The sequence below is a fragment of the Pseudorca crassidens genome, chromosome 8 (assembly GCF_039906515.1).
Source record: "Pseudorca crassidens isolate mPseCra1 chromosome 8, mPseCra1.hap1, whole genome shotgun sequence".
NCBI classification, from domain to species: Eukaryota; Metazoa; Chordata; class Mammalia; order Artiodactyla; family Delphinidae; genus Pseudorca; species Pseudorca crassidens.
The window spans coordinates 59,025,870-59,051,399 of NC_090303.1; the positions used below are offsets into that span (position 1 = coordinate 59,025,870).

Below are 25,530 nucleotides of genomic sequence, written 5' to 3' on the forward strand. Positions count from 1 at the left end.
AAGTTTCACAGATGTACATGTGTGTGTGTTCTTGTTTCTACTCAAGCAGAAGCACAATGTACACATTTTTCTAACATCTTGTTTTTTGTACTTTCTATATCTTGGAGATTATTTCAAATCATACCTATAGATTTGTAAAGCCTGTGTGGTATTCTATTGTATAGATGTACCACAATTCCTTTAACCAATTCTAATTTTTTGCCACTATAAATAATGATGAAATGAACATCCATAAATTTAACTATTTGAACAAAGATATGAATATAAATCTGAGGATAGATTCCTAGAGTGGAATACCTGGGTCAAAAAGTGTATACATTTTATATCTTAATAGTTATTGCCAAAATTGATAGAACCTCTTTAGAAGGGATTTTGGTAATAGCTATTAAAATAAAAAATGCATACATATTTGTATAGTCAAATACATTTTTTTTTCCCTTGTACTCTACCAATTGCTCAAAATTATAGCGCATTTTAGATTGATTACTATTTGGACCACAACTATTTGTTTTCTCTATTTTTCTGGAGTTTTTAATTGCCTTCTTTTTCTCTTGGGAAAAGGAATATGCCTCCTTCACCATATCCAAATAACTTCCAACACCTTATTTATTCTATCTATAGCGTGGAATTTATTCTTTTCGTATTACAGACATTCTTTTCGGTCCCCACTGAGTTCTTGTTCCAATTTGGAAAGACATTTCTAGGCCTTCAGTGCTAGCAGTCATTTGGGATTTCTGTTCATTGAACCCTGGGTTAGGTCCATGTTTTTCTGTACTCCAGGTCATTTTCTTTCTAATTTCCCTCGCTCCTGTTTTTTCTCAATTACATCAAGTAAATTCCTAAGAAAAGGAGTTTCTGAGTTCTTCAACTTCTTTACAGTGGGCCCTCCCTATCCATGGTTTTGGTATCCACCATTATGGGGGGCCAACTGTAAGGGACTTGAGCATCTGTGGATTTGGTATCCACGGGGGTCCTGGAATGAATTCTCAGAAAACCAAGGGATGACTGTATCTTGTTCTATTGCTTACTTGACAGTTTGACTCCAAGTTTCCAACCTCAGAAAATCTCTGAGGTTTTACTGGGCAAATTCACTCCTACTGCCACTGCAGCCCCTCCTGATTGTATCTGGGTTGTGGCTTCTTTCTCTCTGTTTAATCCATCACATGATTCCATCTCTTTTCTGACTTCCATAAAATTTTAAAAATCTTTCATCTCTTGGTGATTCTCTTCCTATTCTCTTCATTCATGTAATTTTATTTCCTTTTTTGATTTTTGTTCCTTTACTATCATTTTAATTGCATCCAGACCAAATACATGTGTACAGTTTTCCATTCAAGTGGGAAGCCTCTCCCTAGTCTTCTTATTTTTCAGAGTCTCAAAATAATTTTGTTGGTTGTCATCATACATAAGAATTTACCTGTCTACTTTTTCCATGAAAAAGGAAAAAGTAGCTCATGATGAGATCTAACCTCTTATATAATTGTATAAATTTGAACTTCCAGAAATATTAGTCACTTAGCACTTCAGGATGGTTTTAAAGTAGCACCATAGATGTCATAGGAATTCACTTGTCTCTTTCCCAACAAAGTACTTAAGGAAACAACTGAATGTGTATTCCTATTAAGTATTGGTAACAGCCTGAACTTTTTTGTAGCATAGATGGAGTATGACTCAGGATGGAATCGTATTGCTCTGGAACTAAGTGGGTGTGAGTGGAATGACGTGATGCATTATTTATATTTTGTAATTAGTAGCGATTCATTATAAACACATAACCTATAAGCAGTAGTGTGCTAGTAAATGATAGTCAACTCTTCAGGGAAAAAGAGTGTGCATATATATATATGTTTATTGTAAATTTTTATAAAATAAAGAATGTGTAGCATAAACTTACAAATAATAATAAAATATACAATACTTTTATTGTAACTGCCACATAGCCAATGGATTCTTACACACTGCTTTTGCCAAACTTTTGTATCTGTGGCCAAAATATGGTTGCAATTGAATTATGATTTGACAAATGGAGTTGCATCCCAGTCTGCTAACTCTTTTCCTGATAAATCTATTGTCATTAAATCTGACATATGTAGTCAATTTTTCACGACATTTTTGCTTAACAACGAGCTTGCAAAATTTCTAAAAATTTAATAATCAGCTCTGGCAAACTGGCACAAGCGAACTCCAGGACATCTATAAACTCCCCTTCGGGGGATCAAAATGAAGACCCACCTATTTTTGTTACCCAAACAATACTTCTCTGATATCATGAAAACATCCTTCTTCTCAGTAATCCCCACTCTCTAACCATTCCTCATCTCCCACCATATGAAATCCATACACCCCAGTGACTGAGAGGTTAGCCCCACTTAGGTCACCTACAGAAGAGAAAACTAGAAATTCAGCTGTTCAACCAAGGTGGCATATTAGGCTGGGGCTAAGCTGTTGCTGGTATCACAGCCACATGGTGGCACTATTGAAACACAGGTATTGCAACTGCCTCAGTACCCCTCCCCACACCACCCCCACCTCAGCTTGCTCCCAGTTATGCAAAGCTTTACAGCGCACCAGCCTACACCTCCTCTGAAAACCTAGCATCCCTCTCCCCTTTCACACACAGCTCCTTTCATGCAGGAAATTCCATCAAGGCAAACAAGCTGATGCACATTCTGCTTGTTAAAAGTTATATAACAGGACCTTCTGGTGGCGTCTGTCCCAGCAAGTTCTACTTGTTGACCTCTGGTTTTTAGACCCTGTCATCCATATGTCACTGGGAGCCGTCCTGTCTCAGATTTACCTGTGATGCAGGTAAATCTTTGACTACCAGTTCAGGGCCTGGGGAAGCTCAAGGCCTTTTTATAATGTATCTGTCCTTAACTTATTTGCATCTTTCTGTCTTTTGCTGTCCACTGTATCTACATGGCCTGCTAGGTTTCATTCCACATTAAACCCCAATGGAAATGCTCCATTATTTATCATCTTCCATAAGAAATTCAACAAAACTCAGCATTTTTGTGTTTGGGCGAATTGCCCCCAATTTCATATAAATATCCCAGAGAGGGACTCTAATTGGCCCAGCTTGGGTCATGTGCCTACCACTGGGCCAGTGTATGGTCAGGAGGTTGGGATAGTATGACCGACCAGACCTGTATCACATGCCAGCTTCTATGATGGGGGCAGTATGAGTGGCAGCCCAGAACTGCATGGAGTGAAGAAAGGAGAACACTCCAAAAGAAATGGAGAAATCTTACCTGAAGATGAAAGACAGAAATGCTGAAACAACAAAAGCAACAAACATTCACTCCTGGTAGAGATTCGATCCTTCCTCGTGGCTAGTTTGTCCTTTTTGGGGTGTTTTAACAATTCCTAGAGAACAACAGGGAAAGGTATTCTTTGTAGGAAACAATTGTAAAATGAAAACATATTTAACACAAAGCAATGCTGAAGGATGTCCTTTGAAGCATTCCTTTGAAATACTAGCTTATCTATTATGAAGTTTAGATTTTTATATTATTGGTGTTTCTCACAGTGGGGCAGAAGTTTGCATGCTTTCCGACTCTCTGATGTGTGGAATTACTTTAAATTTTCACTTAATGTGACACAATAATTTAGAACCTTCAGTGGTAACATTAAGTAAGAAGATGCCTTATGCTACTTAGGCAAATAATCTCACTGCTAGTTACTTACCACGATTCTAGCTTTATGATTTTGTATCTTATAAGCTTTTTCATCTCTTAAATGTTCTGTATTAAAATATGATTGGAATGTGAGTGTTATGATAGGAAGCATTAACAAAGTGGTTCCCTTTGTCCTACTGAGTTTCTGGTATGCCTGTTGCCGTCTGAGTGTCTCACCATTGGAAGGCTATCTTGTATCTTGAATCTCTGTACCACATGTACTCTTCCAAATAGGGTTTAGAGCAGCCAACTTCAAACTGGGTACTCATGCTCCTAGGGTACGAGAAGACTCTCCCAAAACACATGGTGATTGGATAGTTTTAATGCAACCAATTTCCAGTTCTCAATTTCCACAGGTCCTTTTCCTGACAGCCCCCTCTGTAGGCCTGCCAATGTCTCCTTTTACACATTCACCCTTCTCCCCCCTCAGAGAAGACGGACACATCTCTCTCCCTACCTGAATCTTACCTTGGTGCATTGCTCCAGGCTATAAAAATTTCGAAGGCAACTCAAAAGGGGAAAATTAGACATGCGCTGCTCTTGAGGGGGCATCCTCCCATTCCCTACCTCCCCCCCAAAAAAGCAAAGAAAGCCTCAGTAAAAAGTACTGAAGTCTTATCTTATCTAGGTAACAACTCTCGGCAAGTCTCCATGCCTTCTCTATCTCCTGTCTCTGTTACGTGAAATTAGGCTTCAGAAGGATATCATCTCAATTGTTTAAATTTTAAAATGATTGACAGTAAGTCTGATTTAACTGATTGGTTTGACAATGAAGACTGGCTTCAAAAGTGTTATATTCATATATTGGACTTATTCTATAAACTGAATGAGCTAAACCTACAGCTCCAAGGATTTGATAAAAACAAAGTTAAAATATATGTTCAAATTACAATACACCTGAAAGTACGTTCTTTGCAATGATTTAAACTTAAAATGTTATAAAACAGTTTTAGATGTCAATGTAAAATGTTCAAGGGGCCTTATGTTTTTCAAAATTCTTTCAGGATTACATATGCAAAGAATTTTGAAGATCCCCATGTAAGAACCGACAAACCACCTCAAGCAAATTAAACTCTTCATTAGGGAAACACAACTATACATACAACTTACAGCTATAATTAACTATGAAAAACATCCCTTTTAAAAGAAGGTTGTAAAAGAACATAACATCTTAGTAAAAATTCATACTTAACTGAGCTAACATTTTTCTTCTGTTGATTTAATTACTCTTGAGTCTAATCAAGTGTGGGTTTCTCCCTGTTAAATATAGAATTTGGCCTGAGGACATACTAAAGCTTTCCATCCTGGTCTTTCAGCCTGTTTGTTTATGCTGTAGGTGGGAAGTGGTTGGTGTTTAAACTCCATTTTCCCCGTATTTAAGCCAATAAAGTCTATATTTGCATCCCCACAAGACCAAAACTTTCTGATTACAGTTCTTCTGGTGGTGGTTTTTCCCTCCTCCACTAAATATCAAAGAAGAAAGTAGCCATTTTTCCAGACGCTGGTGGATCCCATGACTGTTTCAACTCCATGAAAAACAAAATTACAAAAGCACTACTAACTCTTACCTTCCACCTCTGCTGCTTAGATATCTTTAGGGTCTTTTACCACGATAAGATGCAAAATTCATTACTAAGGTGTGATTCTATTAAATTGCCAGACAGGTTTACTGACCCAGAGCCAAACTGGTTTTTCTGCGACCAAAATTTTCCTCCCTGTTTCTAATAACTGAAAAATGTTGAAACATATAAAGAAGTTATAAATACTTAGAAGCACAGTTTTCTCCACAAACGTACCCTCTTACTCATTAATTAGCTGCCAATTGAGAGCAAAATTTAGCCAGGGACAGAGAGACCCCTGAGAGCAAGAGGGAAAGAGAAGAGGTGGCCACCAAGGGCAAAGGGAGCTGTTTGGAGAGTGTACCAGGGACAAACTTCCTATTGCACAAGCTTGCCCCTGGCCAGCCCAGTCCTTGAGGACAAGGCCCTCTTTAGCCACCACATTTAGCCTGGCATAACCTTGGCTTGGAGAGAAAGCCTGTGCTTTTTTTTTTTAAGTTGCATACTGTGCATATCCCATTTTTAAAAACCTATCAAAGGTAAGTTTTCCCAATAATCAAATATCCTTCTTTAGCAGTAAGTTAGTGGCTACCCTGTATACTATAAGTGTCATTTAGGATTAGATTTAGCTATAAAAAAATAACAGTGATTAAACACAAAAGTAGGCCGATCACAGATGGTATGTTGGCTCCAAGAAGTCAAGGCTGGCTACATAATTGTGGAGTCCAGTGCAAAATGAGAACGTGGGTCTTCTTGTTTAAAAAGTAGAGAGTTCTGCACTTCCCTGGTGGCGCAGTGGTTGAGAGTCCGCTTGCCGATGCAGGGGACACGGGTTCGTGCCCCGGTCCGGGAAGATCCCACGTGCCGTGGAGCGGCTGGGCCCGTGAGCCATGGCCGCTGAGCCTGCGCGTCCGGAGCCTGTGCTCCACAACGGGAGAGGCCACAACAGTGAGAGGCCTGCGCACCGCAAAAAAAAAAAAAAAAAAAAAAAAAAGTAGAGTGTTCTGAAACCATGCCCCACAGGGTTAACAGAAACTGGTGACTAACAGAAATTCTTGAGCTTGTCCTACAGAACAGCAGGTAAGGGAACAGCTTGTTGAAAATCCCTCTGCTTGTAACCTGCTTTTCTGAACTGTTTTAATTATTTTTGACTCCTTAACTACCTTATAGATAACACCTCGCTATTGTAACGGGGCGCTTAAGTTGTTTTTCAGAAACTTGGAGTCAGCTCTTGTCCAGTTCAAGCCAGCTAAGACTGGTTGGCACCATCGACCCTAAAACTGGACCTGCGCAGGTGTCTGATGAATGACCTTTTGATGTCAGAGGGCCCAAAACCCCACCCTCAAATCATGCTAAATACCTCCATTTTCGAACATGTATCCCATGAAGAAGCACGTAACTTGGATGCTTCGGATTTGAGATTTGTTCCATTGTCTTCTGACTTGTCTGCCTTGTGAATAAACTCTTTCTCTGCTGCAAATCTTGGTGTCTCAGCATGAACTTGCTGCTCGTTGGGCAAACGTTAAAAGTACTAAAATACAGGGGGAGACTTCCCTGGCAGTCTGGTGGTTAAGACTCTGCATTTGCATTGCATGGGTTTGATCCCTGGTTGGGGAACTAAGATCCTGCAAGCCATGGGGCATGGCCAAAAAAAAAAGAAGGTTCTTTCATTTTGAGATCTCTTTCTTGATTTGTTATGGTGTTTTTTTATTTTCCATTTAATGTCATTCTAGGTAACAAAAAGATAAAATTTTAAGTTATTAGTATGTGTTGTACCCTTCATGTTTATATTGAGTAATGCCAATTTAAATGCAAATATAAGGGACTTTCCTGGTGGTCCAGTGGTTAGGGCTTGGTGCTTTTACTGCCGTGGGCCCAGGTTCCATCCCTGGTCCGGGAACTAAGATCCCACAAGCTGTATGGTGTGGCCAAAAAAAACCCCCAACAACCAGTAAATAGAGGAATATTTAAATTGTATGTGGAATCACTAAAATCACATTCATTCATAATTCGTAGTGTGTACAAACATTTGTACCTTGTTCTTACCAGAACAACGTTGCACAAAAGGAAATCAACTGTTTTTATTTCAGTTCTTGACACACACACCTTCTACCAACGCTCTACCTTCAGCATACTATTGAGTAAAAAGGACTGAAATGAAAAGGATCTTTGGGTTATCTTCTTTTTTCCTTCTATGTCATCCTTTGCATAAGTTGTTGACTATTACAGGGAAGTAACATAACATGAGTAAGGAGTGATATAACAGGGTTCCTTGGTTGTCGTATTTCTAGGAACGCCATTGCCTTCTTACCGAGTAGCAAGTTCTGGTTCAAACAAAAAGTGTGTCCTCTCAGGGCTCTCAGGGCCCCGGCTTAATCAGCTGTATAGATGTAACATGCTTTCCTTGGACTCACTTTGAGTCTTGCTGAACTCTGGCTCATTGTGGGACCACGGGAATTCTGAGCTCACGCGGCTCATGCAAATGGGACAACAAGGTACAGCAACCAAGCATATTGCATGTAACCCTCTTCTCACACACATGCTCCGTCATTCTATCAGACTTCATTTACAAAGCACAAGTTCAAAGACAAAATTATTAAGAATTTCAAGATAGCCACAGTAGAAACCACCAATGCAGAGCCCTTCTGAGCAGGGTCCTCGTGTGATAGCATAGCTTGCATGCCCATGGAGATGCCATGCTCCACCAAGTCTGCAAGACTTCTTTTCTCTTTTTGCTCCTTCATCTTCTGTGTGGGGACTTCCATCCTCAAGGTCACTTCATGATCCAAGTTGGCTGCTGGAGTTCAACAACAGCAGAAAGGAGAAAGGGAGAAGTGCAAAAGGACCAACTCTTCCAGGCCGAATCAGTGCTCTGAAGGAGCCTTTCAGAAGGCCAGCTCTGCTTCCATCTCACTAATCAAGACTTAGTCATGAGTCTACATTTAACTCTCACGTCGGCTGGAAATGTAATCTTTTTGCTGGATGCATTGCCACCCTGAATACCCGGAATGAAATCAGGTTGTTATTAAAAAATAAAGGTTAATTGACATGGATGGGCAACTAACTGTTCCTGCCATGACAAAAGATAATATATTTAATCAAACCTTAATTTTTATTTTTTATTTATTTATTTTTTGCGATACGCGGGCCTCTCACTGTTGTGGCCTCTCCTGTTGCGGAGCACAGGCTCCGGACGCGCAGGCTCAGCGGTCATGGTGCGCAGGCTCAGCGGTCATGCCTCACAGGCCCAGCCGCTCCGCGGCATGTGGGATCTTCCCGGCCCGGGGCACGAACCCGTGTCCCCTGCATCGGCAGGTGGACTCTCAACCACTGCACCACCAGAGAAACCCAAACCTTAATTTTTATTTACGTGGGTTGTTTCTGATTTTTCACTATTATCAACATCATTTTAAAACTTTTAAATTACAATTTAAGTTTAAATTTTAAATTTACTCTAATTTTTTAAAAAGTATTCCTGTGGGACTTCCCTGGCGGTTCAGTGGTTAAGACTCGGTGCTCCCCGTGCAGGGGGCCTGGGTTTGAACACTGGTCAAGGAACTAAGATCCCACATGCCACATGGCGCAGCCACAAAAAAAAAGTATTCCTAAACAACTAGCACATTTCTTTGGAAGAATTTTTCCACTTATGAAGTCAAAATAAACAATAGGTACTTAATGAAACATGTAATGATAACAGCAGTAGAGTTTTTTGGTTTTTGTTTTTTACAAAAACGCGGCGTGGGGGGGGGGCGGGGGGGCAATTAAACGTTTATACTGATATGTAGTCCTGACATAAACACTGTGTGGGTCAAGGAATAGATAGCTAAAGATAAAGACGTGTTAAATTATGTGGCTTTTATGACCCTCTGATCCTGTACAGTATCGCTAATTTGTGTGTGACTAGATGACAAAAAGCAAAAATAATATAAGTAACATCTGAAGGTTGTTGATTTTGTGAAGATCACCTACTTCTACTGGAATCAATCTACTGTCAATATCTGTATACATTGTATCATCTTGTGTTAATATTATCTGTTTCTAATATTGACTGTCAAGATGCCTTCTATAATCTTGTTTTTTTTTTTTTTTTTGCGGTACGCGGGCCTCTCACTGTTGTGGCCTCTCCTGTTGCGGAGCACGGGCTCCGGACGCGCAGGCTCAGCGGCCATGGCTCATGGGCCCAGCCGCTCCGCGGCATGTGGGATCTTCCTGGAGCGGTGCACGAACCCGTGTTCCCTGCATCGGCAAGCGGACTCTCAACCACTGCGCCACCAGGGAAGCCCCTATAATCTTGTTTTAATGTTATCACATCTCTGATATTGAGTATCTGGATGCATTGTGTCATCTTGAATTAATATTATCTACTTGAAGCTGGCCAGAATACGACACCTAGGTGAGAACTAGCTGTTGTTCATTTTCCCATTAGCATCTGCATAGCATATAATCAAGCTGTTCTTTAATTGGTGAAAACTAGTTCTTTGTTCAGTGCTAGTAACTCAGGACTAAAATAACTTGAATGTTCTTAGCTCATTTGTTTGTCACATCCTTGCCAAGCTTATCAAATTATTTCCATATGAAATGAAGAAAATGTTTTACAAGCCTCCAAAACACTTTTATTTGCAGTAAACAACTGTGAAAGAATTTACTTATTCTGTTTTTTAATCAGTTCTTAAATGACAAGAACTTGTAATTTATTAAGCAGAACAATACCTGCATATTCAGATTCTAATATGAAGTTTTTCCTGAATGAATTTGGGTACAATTAGATTTCAGAAATGGAACCATTAAAATCTGAGCAAACCTTATTTATAGAGTATAGTTCTACAAACTCTAACATTTTGTCCTTCACGTATAAATATCTCGGTACATGCACCATCTGAGTGTATAAAATTAAACTACCTGAACACCTTTAAAAAATTAGAGTAAAATGTAAAAATGTCTATAAAAAGAAATTCATTAGAGATTTCAAAATATCCATAAGTGCTAAATACGTTTTCCAGAAATCAGTGATTATGCCGAAACGTGTCACAAGGGGAACTGTTAACAAGTGTTACTTTGCCGATGGTAGGAAGATTGCCAACCTTTAATTGGCTTTAAAGTTGGTGTTCTGTCAATGGTGTATTGTAAAAAGCAATAATGCCCACATTTATGATTTAAGCTTGAAATGGGAACTCTAGATTTGACTAAATGTGGCACTATGTACTAGTCCTTCTAATTAAAAATATTCAAATGCTTGCCTTTTAAATTTGATTAGGATGTTTATTATCATGCCTTTGTTAACAGCAACAACAAAAGATGTTTGTCTGCAATTTATAATGTACAATGACCAGTCAACCCCCTCTTGCATTGCTGGGCATTAAGTGTTCTGGTTTTATGGAAATACTGAGAATAGCTCTTTTGAGGCTGCTGGGAAGATGGAATTCTACTGAATTAAACAAAAATCTGGCACGGCGTCATTCTTTGGATTCTGTAAGGAAAGGTGTCCTCACTAATAAAAGCAAATGAGAAATCATATTATCTTTAATAACAGAGTAAACCATGCTCTGTCCATTGGCTTCTGGATTTCTAACTGTGAATTCCTAAGTACCTACTGACCCTGATCCTCCGGCATTGCATGAGAACTCATGAATAAAAATACGTGAACAAACAAATACAGAGTAAACTTCCAGGCAAACCGTTAAGAGGGGAAATCTCAACAGAAAGATCACTTTCAATATGCGTGAGGCTTCAGAGAGTGGGGGAAAGATCCAGTAAGGTCTTCCTGGGGAACACTCAGTGCTTAGTATTCAGTATTCAGCATTTGATTACCCTGGCTGATTTGTCCTACTGACTTGAGTGGCTTTGTGGATTAGGGAGAGTTTACAACTTTTCTGACTCTTGCAGGCTACCAATTCATCAGCCTGCCTTCCTATACCAGCCAGATGTTTTCCACTCTCCTCTTCCTCCTACTCCCTGTGACGTGGCACACTCCGTATTTTTGCTCATTGGCCATTAGAAACCGGCAAGGCACATGCAGTGACCATAGCTACAAAGCCCCTGGGCAGACACTGTTGGCTGCCTTCCCAAGGTCAACCTCCTCTCCCTTGTCTTCCTGGCTGGCAGAAATGTCTCCCACAGCAGAGGCAGAAAATACCAAGTACTTGCATTCTCAGCCTCTCTTGTGACCTCAATTCTGGCCTGTGATGTAAGGGGAAGTCTGCTGGGAATTTCTGGGAAAGAAGAAGAGAAAGAAAAGTTTATTCTCCCCACCTCCCATCCCCATCTTTTTTGTTTTTAATGTGATTGTGTGAAAGTGTGATGCTTGGAGCCCAGGAGACCATCTTGTGACAATGAGGATAAAGATCAAGAAATGGCAGAAAAGTCATCTTTGAGCTTTCTGGACTTTTGTTGTGTGACAAAAATAAGTTATTTTTGGGCTTCCCTGGTGGCACAGTGGTTGAGAGTCCGCCTGCCGATGCAGGGGATACGGGTTCGTGCCCCAGTCCGGGAAGATCCCACACGCAGTGGAGCGGCTGGGCCCGTGAGCCATGGCCACTGAGCCTGCGTGTCCGGAGCCTGTGCTCCACAATGGGAGAGGCCACAACAGTGAGAGGTCCGTGTACCGCAAAAAAAAAAAAAAATAATAATAATAATAAATCAGTGACAGCCACTATAATTCAGCAACCCCAAATTTGAAACCTGTAGGGCTAATTATGTTCCAGAATTCATAAGATTTAGGGTTTTAAAATGGTAATTCTAAAATAAAATAACATAAAATGGTAATTGTATTATATAGTACCCCCAGGGGGTCTGGAGCAAAACCCTCTAATCAAGTACATTAATATTTCTGCAGTAAAACATATAAATAGTCACGGTAACTGGTTTACATAAAGACTTTAAATAAATTAATGTCAGTGCAGGTGATGATTCGCCACTAAATGAGTCCAGATCAGTATAAGGTTTGGGCATCAAATGAGTTGTGAACAAAATGCCAGCTTTCAGAGTTCCTTAGATTTCAGTTTCTGAAGAAAACGTTGTGGACTTGAATTAAGAATACAAGGTCTTTGCCCTGGGAGCTGAAAACCAACAAACCAAGTCACTAGACTCTAGCTGTCCTCACTGCCGACTCCCAACAATGCATCATTGATCTGACCCTTTACAAAATAAACTGTGCTTCCTTTGACCCATTCATGTTTTACTAAGCTAGCTGAAAACAATGCCCTTTCTAAGTGCATCGATTGTTCTACCACTTTGGCAAAAGTACTTGATGTCCAGCAGACAGGCCTCTTAGATGACTATAACAGTGCAGAGATTTATTAAATGGTGCCCCTCTAGTTAACAAGCATTCATGCAACTCTGAAACATGCCTAATTATAACCAGGGAGTGCCAGGCATAAGGCTGAGTTCATTGGAGATTTTATCCACCTTAAAGAGTATAGAGTACACCCCTTAGTTATTAGTCCCTTTAAAGTATTATTTTCTGGCTACTGTCAGTTGATTATACATGTCATGGACTTTGGCCAACCTCCTTCTACTATTGAATGGCTGATTTTTTTTTAAGTTTAAATAAAGGTAGAATAAAAACTATAAATTTAATCTAGAGTCCTCAGTTTTCTTACATTTATTCTTGGGCTTGAGATATTTACTATCAATTAATTGACTTATTTAAAATAATACAGTGTAGAAAGCTTCATGTGATGCTAAAAATATTTTTAGTATTAACTTATTAGAGCAATAAGAGATATTTTTAGCACAATGTCAAAAGTGCCCTAGGGCTTTAGAATTGAAAGAGTATGTTTGTAACGTCCACAGGTTGGCATGAAATGTAATTTTCAAGAAATATACCAGATGTTAAATGTTCAATTCAGAACAGTAGTTATCCTTGCAGGAAAGGGAATGCAATCTTTGAAGGGGTACATAGGAGCTTACACCTGTAATGATAAAATTTTATTCTTTGAACTAGATTAAGGGTAAATGGATGTTTATTATTCTTTATACATTTAATGCCTGAAATATTTCATGATACATTAGATATACCTGTACAGTTTGCATTACTTCATCTAAGCTAGGGACAGAGAAGCACGAAATATACTTCTATGTTAAATATCTTGAGAATGATGAACTGTTTACTATTCAGCCATCCTTCTGTGGATTAGCTTCTTGTGTCCTTTGATGTTTCTTGATCATTGAATGCCCTTCATGCTCAGAATTCTTTGTAGGAATTAGCTGGCAGATAAAGAGGAAGGCTTGCAGACAAAGTGCCTGTGGAAAATGATTCCTTTTTTTTTTTTTTTGGCCGCGCCGTGCAACATGCAGTATCCCAGTTCCCAGACCAGGGATGGAACCTGCACCTCCTACGTTGGAAGCACGGAGTCTTAACCACTGGACCACCAGGGAAGTCCCCCATGATTCCATTTTGAATGTGAAGTGTGACATTTTAGTCTTAGAGGGAGATTGAAAGCACTGGAGGAACTCCTGGCCTCCTCCAAGGCCACTGCGATCACATTCCTGCCCCCTCAGTCATCTCTTGCATGTCTCCTCCTAGACTTACCTTTTTTTTTTTTAATTTTTTATTATTATTATTTATTTAACTTATTTATTTTTGGCTGCGTTGGGTCTTTGCTGCTGTGGGCGGGCCTTCTCTAGTTGCGGCGAGCGGGGGGCCACTCTTCACTGCGGTGCGCGGGCCTCTCATTGTGGTGGCTTCTCTTGTTGCAGAGCACGGGCTCTAGGCGCCAGGGCTTCAGGAGTTCTGGCGCACGGGCTTAGCTGCTCCGCGGCATGTGGGATCCTCCCGGACCAGGGCCCGAACCTGTGTCCCCCGCATTGGCAGGCGGACTCCCAACCACTGTGCCACCAGGGAAGCCCTAGACTTACCTTTGCATGGCGCAGAAGTTGGTCATTCGTCATGCTCTCTGCATTTTTGGTTCTGTGCTTCCTTTCTCATGGAAACTATTGAAAATAAGGCATCATTATTACATGGGAGAGACCTTTCCCAGAATCCCAGTCTTTTTCCCATAAAAGTTTACATGTAAAAAAAGCTAGAGTCCACATTAGTCAGCCTTAACAAGATGTGGGAATCTAATCCTGGATCTATTTGGTAGGCAGAAAAATCTTCTTGAAAGCAAATGCTAAACAAGCATTATGAAAGTGCTTATTTACACAAACTTTACTATATTTAATAATTTCTCCTATTAAAATTTTGTTCTCCTTTGAGATATCATCCCAACAGTTATATAACTTTCCATTATGAATGTAGTTCGGATAAGAAAGGTCTTTGATATCATGTACATATGTGTTATGTATAATGCTTGCAATAAGATTGTTCTTAGAATCTTGGAGAAATATGTTTATTTTCCTGAAGTAAAATATGCTAAATTTGAAATCCTCAAATAAACTCATGCTTTTCAAAATTTCTTGCTTCAGAAAGAGGACATCTAAGTTTTGCTGGTGACATTTACCTTCTGCCTGTGGGCTGGTCTTTGTGGAATGGGCAGCTTTAAGGCCTGCTGGCTCAGTAAGTGTCTCTGCTATTAACCTCCCAAAAGAGGTGTGGGGAACAACCAGGAGGGGAACCAAGGAAGAGCGAGAAGTCAAAGGCTGCTAAGAGTGTCCATTAAATAGGGTAAAGGAAAGAGAACTAGGGGCATGGATCCTGCAAGTCTCTGTGATTTGGGGAGTGAAGCCTGGACCCTGGGTTTCTCAGTTCCATGGACAGTGGCCAGGGTCAGTTTCACGTGAATGTGCACACCTGGTCCTGAGAAGGCTCTACAGCTGTAAGGAGCCCAGAGTAAATTCACTGCTATTAGAAAAGCAATCCAAAGCATGGAGTGATTACATATCTTCCGCAAAAGGAGACTCCAGTGTCCAGTTGTAGAATATCCTAATGGTCTGTTTCTAAGGCTTAAATTAGCCAGAATACATTTGCCTGTAAGCAGTTACCTTGATAAGAGCTGATTTCTACGGCAGAAGATTTTCTAAGACATTGCAGACCTGGTGACTTCAGCATAGTGATCTAATAATTCCTTTTTAGTGCCTCCAAACTGTATTGGGAATGATGATAACAAACCTATATAGCACCTTAGCATTTACCAAGTGCTTTCTCCCATCCTTAAACGCAGGAGTAGAACTCTGGACAGAGGATCAATTGGTAGTATATAAAGGAACTCTGCATAGCAAGAATTCTGATCTGGCTTTGATGGGGACTGTAAGCTGTGTAACATGTACATTCATTCATTGGTTATCTCTGGTGTTTCTCTTACATGCCAGGTGCTGTTCAAGGTATGGAGACTGCAATAAATGAAACAGAGTCCCTGTCCTAATAGAGCCTACATTTTTACAAAAGAAAATATGGCAGGGACTTCCCTGGTGGTCCAGCAGTTAGGACTGCACGCTCCCAATGCAGGGGGCCCGGGTTCGATCCCTGGTTGGGAAACTTGATCCCACATGCCGCAGCTAAGAGCCCACGTGCCACAAAGAAGATCCTGCATGCTGCAACTAAGACCCAGTTCCGCCAAATTATAAAAAAAATATATATGGCAAATACCAGTTAGTGAGAAGTACTCTGAAGAAAAACATAGGAGGATAAAGGGCTAGAAAAGTAAAGCAAGAGAAGAGGGATGCTGTCTTGTGTAAAGTAGTCAGAGAAAGCACGTCTAAGGAGATGACATTTGAGCAGAGACTAGCATGAATCGAGGAAGGATGCTATGTGGCTGTCTGGAAGAACAACATTCCTGGCAGAGGTAACAGCACGTGCAAAGCATATTCTGAGGCAGAGGTACATTTACCTCAGTTTTTACTTTTTATTATGGAAACATTTAAACACATACAAAAGTAGATGGAATTGTAGAATGAACCCCATGGATCCATCACTCTGCTTCTATACTTCCAGCCAATTCACCAGCCTCCCCCCGCCTATTGGATTATTTGAAAGCAAATCCAAGACATCAGATAAATATTCAGTATGTATTTACAAAGGTACAAATACTTTTCTTTGACTTGACACTATATCATTATCACATAAAAATTATCAACAATTCCTTGATATCATCCGATATTCATTAGTGTTCAACTTCCCCATATGGGCTCATATATATTTTTACTAACTGGTTTGTTAAAATCAATTTTTAAATGCGGTTATCTGGAGTGTCTGAAAAATAGCAAGGAGTATAGTGTGGCTGGAAACAATAGAACTCAATACCATGTCTCACAGCCAGTTAAAGTAAGTGAAAGAAGGTGATCAGAGGTTATCAGGAGAAAATGAACAGGCTGGTGTTGGCCGGCAGAGATGCACAAGCTTCTGTTTGCATTTGTGGGGAGTATTGGTCTGTTTGCCCAGCCTCCAGAAGGAGCCATCTAGGAGATGAGATTGCCCCACTCCTGAGGTCCTTGAATTTTTTGCTCGCAGACACTCCTCAAAGTGGCCAGGCAGGAGAGAATACCAACATTTCTGCTCAGCACTGAACTGGGAACCTTTATACACCAGCTCTTCATTCTCACAATAACCCTGCAAGATACCAATTCTTATTTATAAAACATGAAACTGAGGCTCAGAGAGGTCAGGTGTCTGGTACGGTGTAGAGAACAGAACTGAGCACTGGCCTATATGACCCCAAAGCTGGTCTTCACTTCCTGATACTATGTATTATTATATATGCATTTGTTTATTGTTTGTCCCCACCCCACCACCGGAATATAAGCTCCACAGGGGCAAGGATCTTGTCTGTTTCATTCAGGCCTAGATAAAGTACCTGGCACATAGGAGAAATTAAAAATATTAATTCAATAAGTAAATGTACATGTTATATACTTGAGTCTCACAGGAAATGCTTTTGCAAGGATCATCTCTACAAATTTCAGGGTCTTCATGGCTCAGTACGAGACTTTCCACCTTCTCTCTACCTTCTTCAATTCCTTCTAGATCCACAGCTACATGCCACTGGTGGGAGTGTGAATTGATACAATCACTTCGAAAAAGCTTGGTACTAGCTTCTAAAATTGAACTTGCTCATCCTCTGAGGCTCAGCAATGCCGACCTCCACCCCTGCATTCCTAGACCTTATTCGTAGAGAACTTGTAACTGTTCACCAGGTGACACATTTGCAGCAGCATTGCTCATAATGGCAAAAAAATTAAAATAAAAACCCACTAAGCAACCCAAACATCCAAGGACTTTAGAGTGAATTCATACGTTTTGCTATCATCAAGCAGCAACACAGATAAATCGTAGAAACATAGCTTTGGGTTAAAAAAAAAAACAAATGAAGTGGCAGAAGACTAATTCAATATGATATTTTAATAAAGCACAAAACAAGGAAAATGAAACAGTACAAAGTTTAAAGATATATACATATGTGCCACAACTACTTTTTAAGTATTGGAAAAATAAACACAAAAATTGAAGATTGTGGCTACCACTGAAAAAGAGGCAGAGGCGAGGTAGGAGAAGAACATGTAAGTAGATGCAAAAAAACCCCAATAATGTTTAGTTCTTAAGTTTGGGTGGTGTGTTCATGGCTGCTTATTAAAATGCCTCAAATCTTAGATATAAACGACATGACTTCTTTTATATGTATCGGCTATCAAATAAGTGCGTAAATCAAGCCAGCCAGCCCAGGATGGAGCTGTGTGTGAAGGCACTATGTCTGTCATCCGCATAGACATCTGCTGGCTGCTGTCAGGAGTATACTTTGGGCATCTGGAAGCTGTTGTTTACTGCATCATTGGCGCCAAGAGGTGAGCTGAATCCCATAAGTGAGAAATGAAACACTCAAACTTGGAACTCCCAAGTACACATCTAGTAATTATGCACCAGAGAGGAGACTTCATTCAGGGAAAGAATAATTTATTTGTATCTAAACATTCCTTTACTGTTTAACAAGGTGGTGATCCCACTGAGAGGTACCAGGGATTCAAATGTGTTCTTTTATAAACATTTTTCTTCATACCCATTGTGTTGTATAAAACTGCCAATGATCATGCCTTAGATTCACTTGGACTCTTCTCCACATACAGGGAGGCACACAAACTCTCAACTACATATGTGGGATTAATGTGTCTGATAACACTTGCCTCATGTGAGAAAAGTCACTGATTTCATCACTCTTTCTAGCAGTTTCAGGACTCCTGGCAGCTCTTGCAATCTATAAATGGGGTAACTTCATTAATTCTAATTAAGTGTCAGAAATGAAAATCAAAAACACACATTAAGACTTTTCCCTTGATAAGGAATGTTAACAACATGTGACCTTAGCTGTGTGACAAAGACAATGCTTGTACTGCAGTCTACGGTGTCAGACTCTTGTGGAGAGTATTAAAAGTGCTCTGAAAAGGAAATTTCTTCATTATTTTTAATGATAAGTTTTAGACAAGAAAAATCTATAACTAGGCTTACTTTCTTCATAATGAAGATGAAGATTTATAAATCACCCAGAAGATATGATCAATGTAAACAAGCTGGTCATTTAGATACATGTATTTTTTGGTTTATATTGTCAATGAAAGTGCCTTTATCACATGAACCAGGTAACTGCTATATCTTTACCTTACTTTCTTCAGACAAGACACAGTGTCAATCATTGATCTAGGCTACAAGGCAATTTTCTTACAAAATTAAAAATAGCTTTTTAGTGGGATGGAGCAGCATGGCACAGGGAGATCAGCTCCGTGCTTTTTGATGACCTAGAGGGGTGGGATAGGGAGGGTGGGACGGAGGGAGACGCAAAAAGGAGGGGATATGGGGACATATGTACGCATATGACTGATTCACTTTGGTGTGCAACAGAAACTAACACTGTATTGTGAAGTAATTATACTCTAAAAAAGATCTATTTAAAAAATAGTTTTTAATAAACCAATTAAAGAAGGCTATGTGTGTATGCATAATATTACATATATATATACACCACATATATAATATACATACATATATATGAAAAATGTATTTTTAAACTGCCCACTATTCTTAGAATAAGTAGCAACAGGTTTATAAAAATAGCAAACTGATTTTCTAGTAAATGAATTCACATGTAATTTAAAAAAATTATGGTCATCCAAAAATGGCACATTGCATAGAACATGATATACAGCAGTTATTTTGTTGCTTAAGGATCTGGTCACTTTCCTGGGACTATTTCTTACATTGTTATTAGTATTGTCCTTTATAAACTTTTGATTTTTAGGCATCATGATAATACAATATCTGTCCATCCATTCATTCAACAAATATTTATAAAATGCCAGGCATTTTGCTATGATAATGATTAAAGAGGATGCTTTACCTCACAGAACTTTCTACTTAGTGATGGAGAAAGATGTTAGTGAGATATCACAAAAAGAAACTTACAAAATGTGGATAAAGAAAAGGTATATGGTGCTTAAAGATTATAATAGGGTGAATACACCTTATTTAGAAAGGATCTCAGAAGGCCTCCCCCAGGACGTGATGTTTGATGGAGGAAGCCCAGATATATAAAATCAATGATTTGCATCTTATTTTCACTAGAATTCCTTTTAATGCCTGGTGTTTTGATAGAATCACTCTCAAAGATATATGATTAATTTTAATCAAATCTGCAAAAATTGATTACTTTGTGACAGGTAGCATGGAAAAGAACTAAAATAATGAAAGTTCTTGCCTTCAGTGAGTTTACTGAGTAGGGAGAAAAGCACAATAGGACAATATAAAACAAAACTTGATAAGCAAAATAAGTGATATACAAGCAAAAGCACAGAAGAAAAACTTTCTTCTAGTTAGTAGACTCTAAAATATTTTCAGCCACTGTGCGGCATATACTTTGGGCCTTGCATTGTAGGTGGGAATTTGAAGATAGACATGTGAGAGAAAGCATTTCTGTTAAATGTACAAATGGGAAAACATGAAATGTATTCTAGAAATTGTGGGTCCAGTTTGAGTCCTGTAAGAAGAAGTGGTGAGAGTTGAGGCCGGAAAGTTAGATTCGAATCAGCCTGTGACAGCTCTTGATTGCTATGCTGAGGTTTGTACAAGACTCAGAAAGTAGCAGAAGATAAATTATTGGACGCGTGCAACCAGCCCTGCTCAGCTCTCGCATTTCATAATGTAGCTCTGAGCCTAGGAAATGATAAACTCTGACATCCCCTGTTTCTATCTGTTCCTTAAGCTGATTAAAACAGAGACCAACTACTTGTATGCATTTGGAGAAACCCAAAGGGCTTGTGTCTTTGAGGTCAGGAACCTAGTCCTATTCATACTGTTATGTCTAGTACGTCACATAAGCTTGACCTGAGATTAATGTTTAATCATTGTTAGTTCCTGTATTTATCTTCTCAATCATTAGGTAGAAACCGATAAAAGAAGGACCAAAGCCGATAATATTCCCTTATATTTTTAAAATTACATTTAAAAAATCTGAACAGACATAATCAAATACAATGTACTGTATTAGGCTTTGGCTTGAAAAAAAAACAGGTGAAAAAGGCATTTTGGGGACATTTGGGGAAATTTGACTGTGGCCAGATACATGAGGATATTGTGGAATTATTATTCATTTTCCTAGATGCTTGCAACTAACTTTTAAATATTCAGCAAAAAAAATACATATATACACACACATACACAGATAAAGCAAACATACCAAAACATTACAAATTGTTGGATCTGGGTGAATGATATGCAAGTGTTCATTTTAGTATTCTTTTAACTTTATTATATGTTTGAAATTGTTCATAATAAAAAGTTAGGAAGGATTTAAATTCCAAAGATATATTCCACCAACACCTGAAATTAATATAATCTTATATCAACTATATCTCAATTTAAAAAATCACACACGGGCTTCCCTGGTGGTGCATTGGTTGAGAATCCACCTGCCAATGCAGGGGACACGGGTTCGATCCCTGGCCCAGGAAGATTCCCACACGCCGCGGAGCAACTAAGCCCGTGAGCCACAACTACTGAAGCTAACACGCCTAGAGCCCATGCTCCGCAACGAGAGAAGCCACCGCAGTGAGAAGCCCATGCAGCACGACGAAGAGTAGCCCCCGCTGGCTGCAACTAGAGAAAGCCCGCGCACAGCAACGAAGACCCAACACAGCCAAAAACAAATAAATAAGTAAATTTATTAAAAAAAAAAATCACACACACTCAAATACACTTCATCAGTCAGCGTTCTTAGTTTCTAGTAAAGAAACCAACTCTGGCTAATTTAGGAAAAAGGTTTTTATTAAAAAGGTAATGGGTAGCTCACAGATTTGGGGACAGCTTGAAAATCATACTACCCCACACATCCTGTGAACTCCTCACTCTGTCCCCATCGACCTCACAACTTTTTCTGCCACTGATGCTGCAACGGCTGCCTTGTCTTCCTCTGGAGACAGAATATAGCTGCCATTGAACTGCTGCCTCTCCTGGGCCAGAATGGATTTTGTAAGCACCTGACTGGGGTAGCCCATGCCCTGACCACAAGGGAGTCTGAGAAAGCACGAATCTTACATTTCAGTTTCTATAGTCGAATGCTTAGCCTGCTTCATTAGGTGGGGGATTCTCCAGAAATAGCAAGGTGGTTCAGATATTGAATGGTGAAGAAGAGTAACAAAAGCCAACTGCTTCTGCAACTGATATAGAAGTCGGTGTTATTAAAGGTGAAAGTTACACTCCTTCCCAGAGGAAGTCACAATTTAATATGTATGTACGTATCTGTCTATCTATCTATCTACCTCTCCATCTATCTAAAGTATTGATAACATACACAGACTTTTTTACATAAACAATAATAACATTTACTGACAATTGCCATGTACCAGATACCACTTTAATATATGTTTATATGAATTAACTAATTTAATGCCCACAGCGACCCCAATGATCCTATGATATAGAGACTAACATTATTATTTTTATTTCCCTTTGAGGAAACTAAAGTTCCCAGGTTAAGTATATTTAAACTATCCCAGTTCCCAGACATAGTAAGGGGTGGAGCCAGGATTATGAATCCAGATGGTGCTTATGCTCATTAAACACAGCTTCTCTGGTATCATTGTTTTATTATTTTCTTCATTCACTTATCAGTATATGATTGTCCATTTCATTCTGTTAATGGCTGAGTAATAAGGGCAATCGCAATTAATCTAATCATTCCCCTATTGATAAACATTCAGGTTGTCTGATTTTTCCCTAATTAAAACAATATTTCAATAAATGTCCTCTTAGACATTTTCTTTGTGCATATGTATAAGTATTTCCAAGAGTCCTAGAAGTGCAATTGCTGGGTCAAATTGTACAAGCATCTTAAAATTTATAGATATTGCCAAATTGCCTTCTAAAAACTTTTGTACCAATTTACATCCCACCTCTCTAACAGAGTATGAGTATCTGTCTCTCTTAACTGTTTTCTACATTTGTGACAATTTAATAGTGAAAAATATTTCGTTGTGATTTTAGTTTATATTTCCTTGATCATAGTAAACCTCAGCACCTTTTGTGTGTTCATTGGCTCTTTATATTTTACCCTCTATGAATTGCCCATTTACATTTTTACCTTGTTTTCTCCATTGGATAATCTTTTTCTTGATTTGAGGGTGTGCTTATATAAAAATCCTTTGTCTGTCATATGTTATCAATTGGTAAACTTTACACTGAAAACTGAAGAATTTAAAAGCAATGAAAGTGTGTTACGTGTGTGTGAGTATGCAAACATGCACACTTCTCTATGATTAAAAATCAATCTCAGGGGAATTCCCTGGCGGTCCAGTGGTTAGGACTCTGTGCTTTCACTGCTATGGGTGCGGGTTCAATCCCCGGTTTGGGAACTAAGATCCCGCAAGCCGCGAGGTTCGACCAAAAAAAAAAAAAAAATCTGGGATGAAATCTGAATGAGGCCTGTAGTCTAGTTAAACAGTATTGGGCTAATGTCAGTTTCCTTGCTTTGATATTGTTAAATTAAATATTACCATTGGGGGAAGAGGAATGTTGAGTTTCCTAGAGCTGCTGTAATAAATCACTACAAACTAAGTGACTTAAAACAACAGACATTTACTCTTACATTTCTGGAGGCTAGAATTCCAAAATCAGGATGTTACCAAGGCCATGCTCTTTCTGAATGCTCTAGAAAAGATTGCTTCCTTGCCTCTTCTGTTGCTTTTAGTGGTTTGCCAAGAATTCCTGGCATTCCTGGGCTTGTAGATACATCACTCCCATGTCTGCCTCCATTGGCACATGGTGTTCTTGTTGTGTCTGTGTCTGTGTCCAACTTTCCCTCTTCTTATAAGGGCATCAGTCATTGGATTAAGGCCCACTCTAATCCAGGATGACCTCATTTTAACTTGATGTGAAAGGATGGTTTGAAGCCAGAAGCTGAGAGACTCAATGGAGATGTGTGCATTTATCAAGGTAAGAAGAGACCTGAGCTGGCACACAGGTAGGGAACGGCAAGGAAGGTATAAATGTGAGAAACATTCAGAAAGTAACATGTACAGGATTTGGTGACTGGTTGGATATCACAGAGCAAGTAAGAGAGAAAAATTGAGAAAAACTCCCAGGTTTCTGGCTAGAGAGCCTGGATGGTTGCGATGCCATTCACTGGCATGATGTGCTGGTGATTCTCCAAGTGCCCCACCAAGCTATTCTCCACCCTTTAGCCACTGCTTTGTGCCCCAGAAAACTGACCTTTGTGGACTGAATCACCTGGGAACTTTGACCTCTGGTTTCATGGGGTCTCTATGATCTGCTTCATCCCCATCCAGATCCTGGTGGGCAAGACACATCTGGTCGAGTGGTACATGCAGCTTGATGACAATGAGAAACCAAAGTTGATAGAAGAGGTGCACGCCACCAGAGTCACTGTTGGAGATGCCAAAACACCAACTTTGTGGAGTTCTGGAACTTTAACATCGTTTACTGAAACTATGCCAGTCTCTACTTCTGCATCTGGGTGGATGTCCATGACAACAACCCGGCTATCTACCACTTTGTGGAGATCTTAAACAAATATTGCAACAATGTTTGTGAATTGTCTGCTTTTACATCCAAGGTTTATTCGGTGACAGACTTGACATTGGTGACTAGCAAGATCTGTGAGACCAGCCAGATGAAGGTGCCGAAACGGCGGCTGAGGCTGCAGTCCCTGGAGTCCATGCCTGGGGACCATCTCTGACAGCCCCTCCTCAAGTGCGCAGGAGGAAGACTCCCAGCTAGGTCTGGGTCTCAAGAGAGGAGACCGCACCCTACTGCCTCCAGGCCCCAGATGCCCTTAGAGGCCACCTTTGTGTGTACTGAGTAACTGTGCTGTCATTGTGTGATACTGTCAGTGTGTGTGTACAGACCCCTAATAAACTTGTGGTCCCTGCCTGAAAAAAAAAACCAACCTGAAATCAAATCAGGTTGGATATGGCCACAGCTTCTGTTAGGCAGCTCTTCCTCCACAGGCAGGTAACATCTCTCTCCTCTGGCCCCTTGAGGGCATAGCAGGGATAACAGCTTCTGTTGCTAGAGAACCCTTATTGAATAATCTCTTAAACCCTTCACTAAACTCTCTTCAGTGACTTCTTGAGCGTATTATCTGTTTCCTGCCAGGACCTTGATTGGTACGGAATGTGAATAAAGGGGAAGGTGGGGTGAAGTGAGGAAAGGATTACAAATTCACTTTAAGAAACACTGAGTTTAAGGGAATTCCTTTTCCCGATGCTTCCACTGCAGGGGGCACAGGGTCAATCCCTGGTCTGGGAACTAAGATCCTGCATGCCACATGGCATGGCCAAAAAAATTTTTTTAAATAAATCAAAAAATAAGAACATTGAGTTTAAGGTGTTTGTGTGACATCCGAGTGTCAACGTCTATATGGAACTAATGCCAGGAGGAAAGCCTGGACTGGGATATCGATCTGGTAGCCATTGATAAAAGTATTAGTATATTTGGCAGTTGAAAATAAGTACTAATAATAGGAAATAATTTAAAGCTCAAGGGACAGAAGGCTAGACTCAGGGAAAGATCAGTATTTAAGGAGGCAACTGCGAAATGAGAAGCCTGCAAATGAAATTGAGAAGGAACGTTCAGAGAAGGAAAAGAAAGATGAGGATGCAATCCTGTCGTAGAGGAGAGGTAAGGAAAAGTTTTAAGAAGGAAGGAGTGAACAGTAATATCAAGAATATCAACCAAAAAAAAAAAAAGAATATCAACCTCTTGATTGAAAAGTTCTGAGAATTGAAAATTAGGCTGGGAAATCTTAGGGTTATGGATGAGCTTATCATGAGAAGTTTCAGTGGACTGGTAGGGTTTGAGCATACTGCATGGTGTGAGGAATGAATGGTCAGTGAAGAAGTTGGGCATGCAGGTTAATGAA

At 39.7% G+C, this 25,530-nt stretch overlaps 1 pseudogene; it reads left to right on the forward strand.

The window, feature by feature from the left end:
• The first annotated feature begins 23,911 nt into the window (after positions 1–23,911).
• LOC137228707 (AP-2 complex subunit sigma pseudogene) lies at positions 23,912–24,345 on the forward strand (annotated as a pseudogene).
• Positions 24,346–25,530: the final 1,185 nt, after the last annotated feature.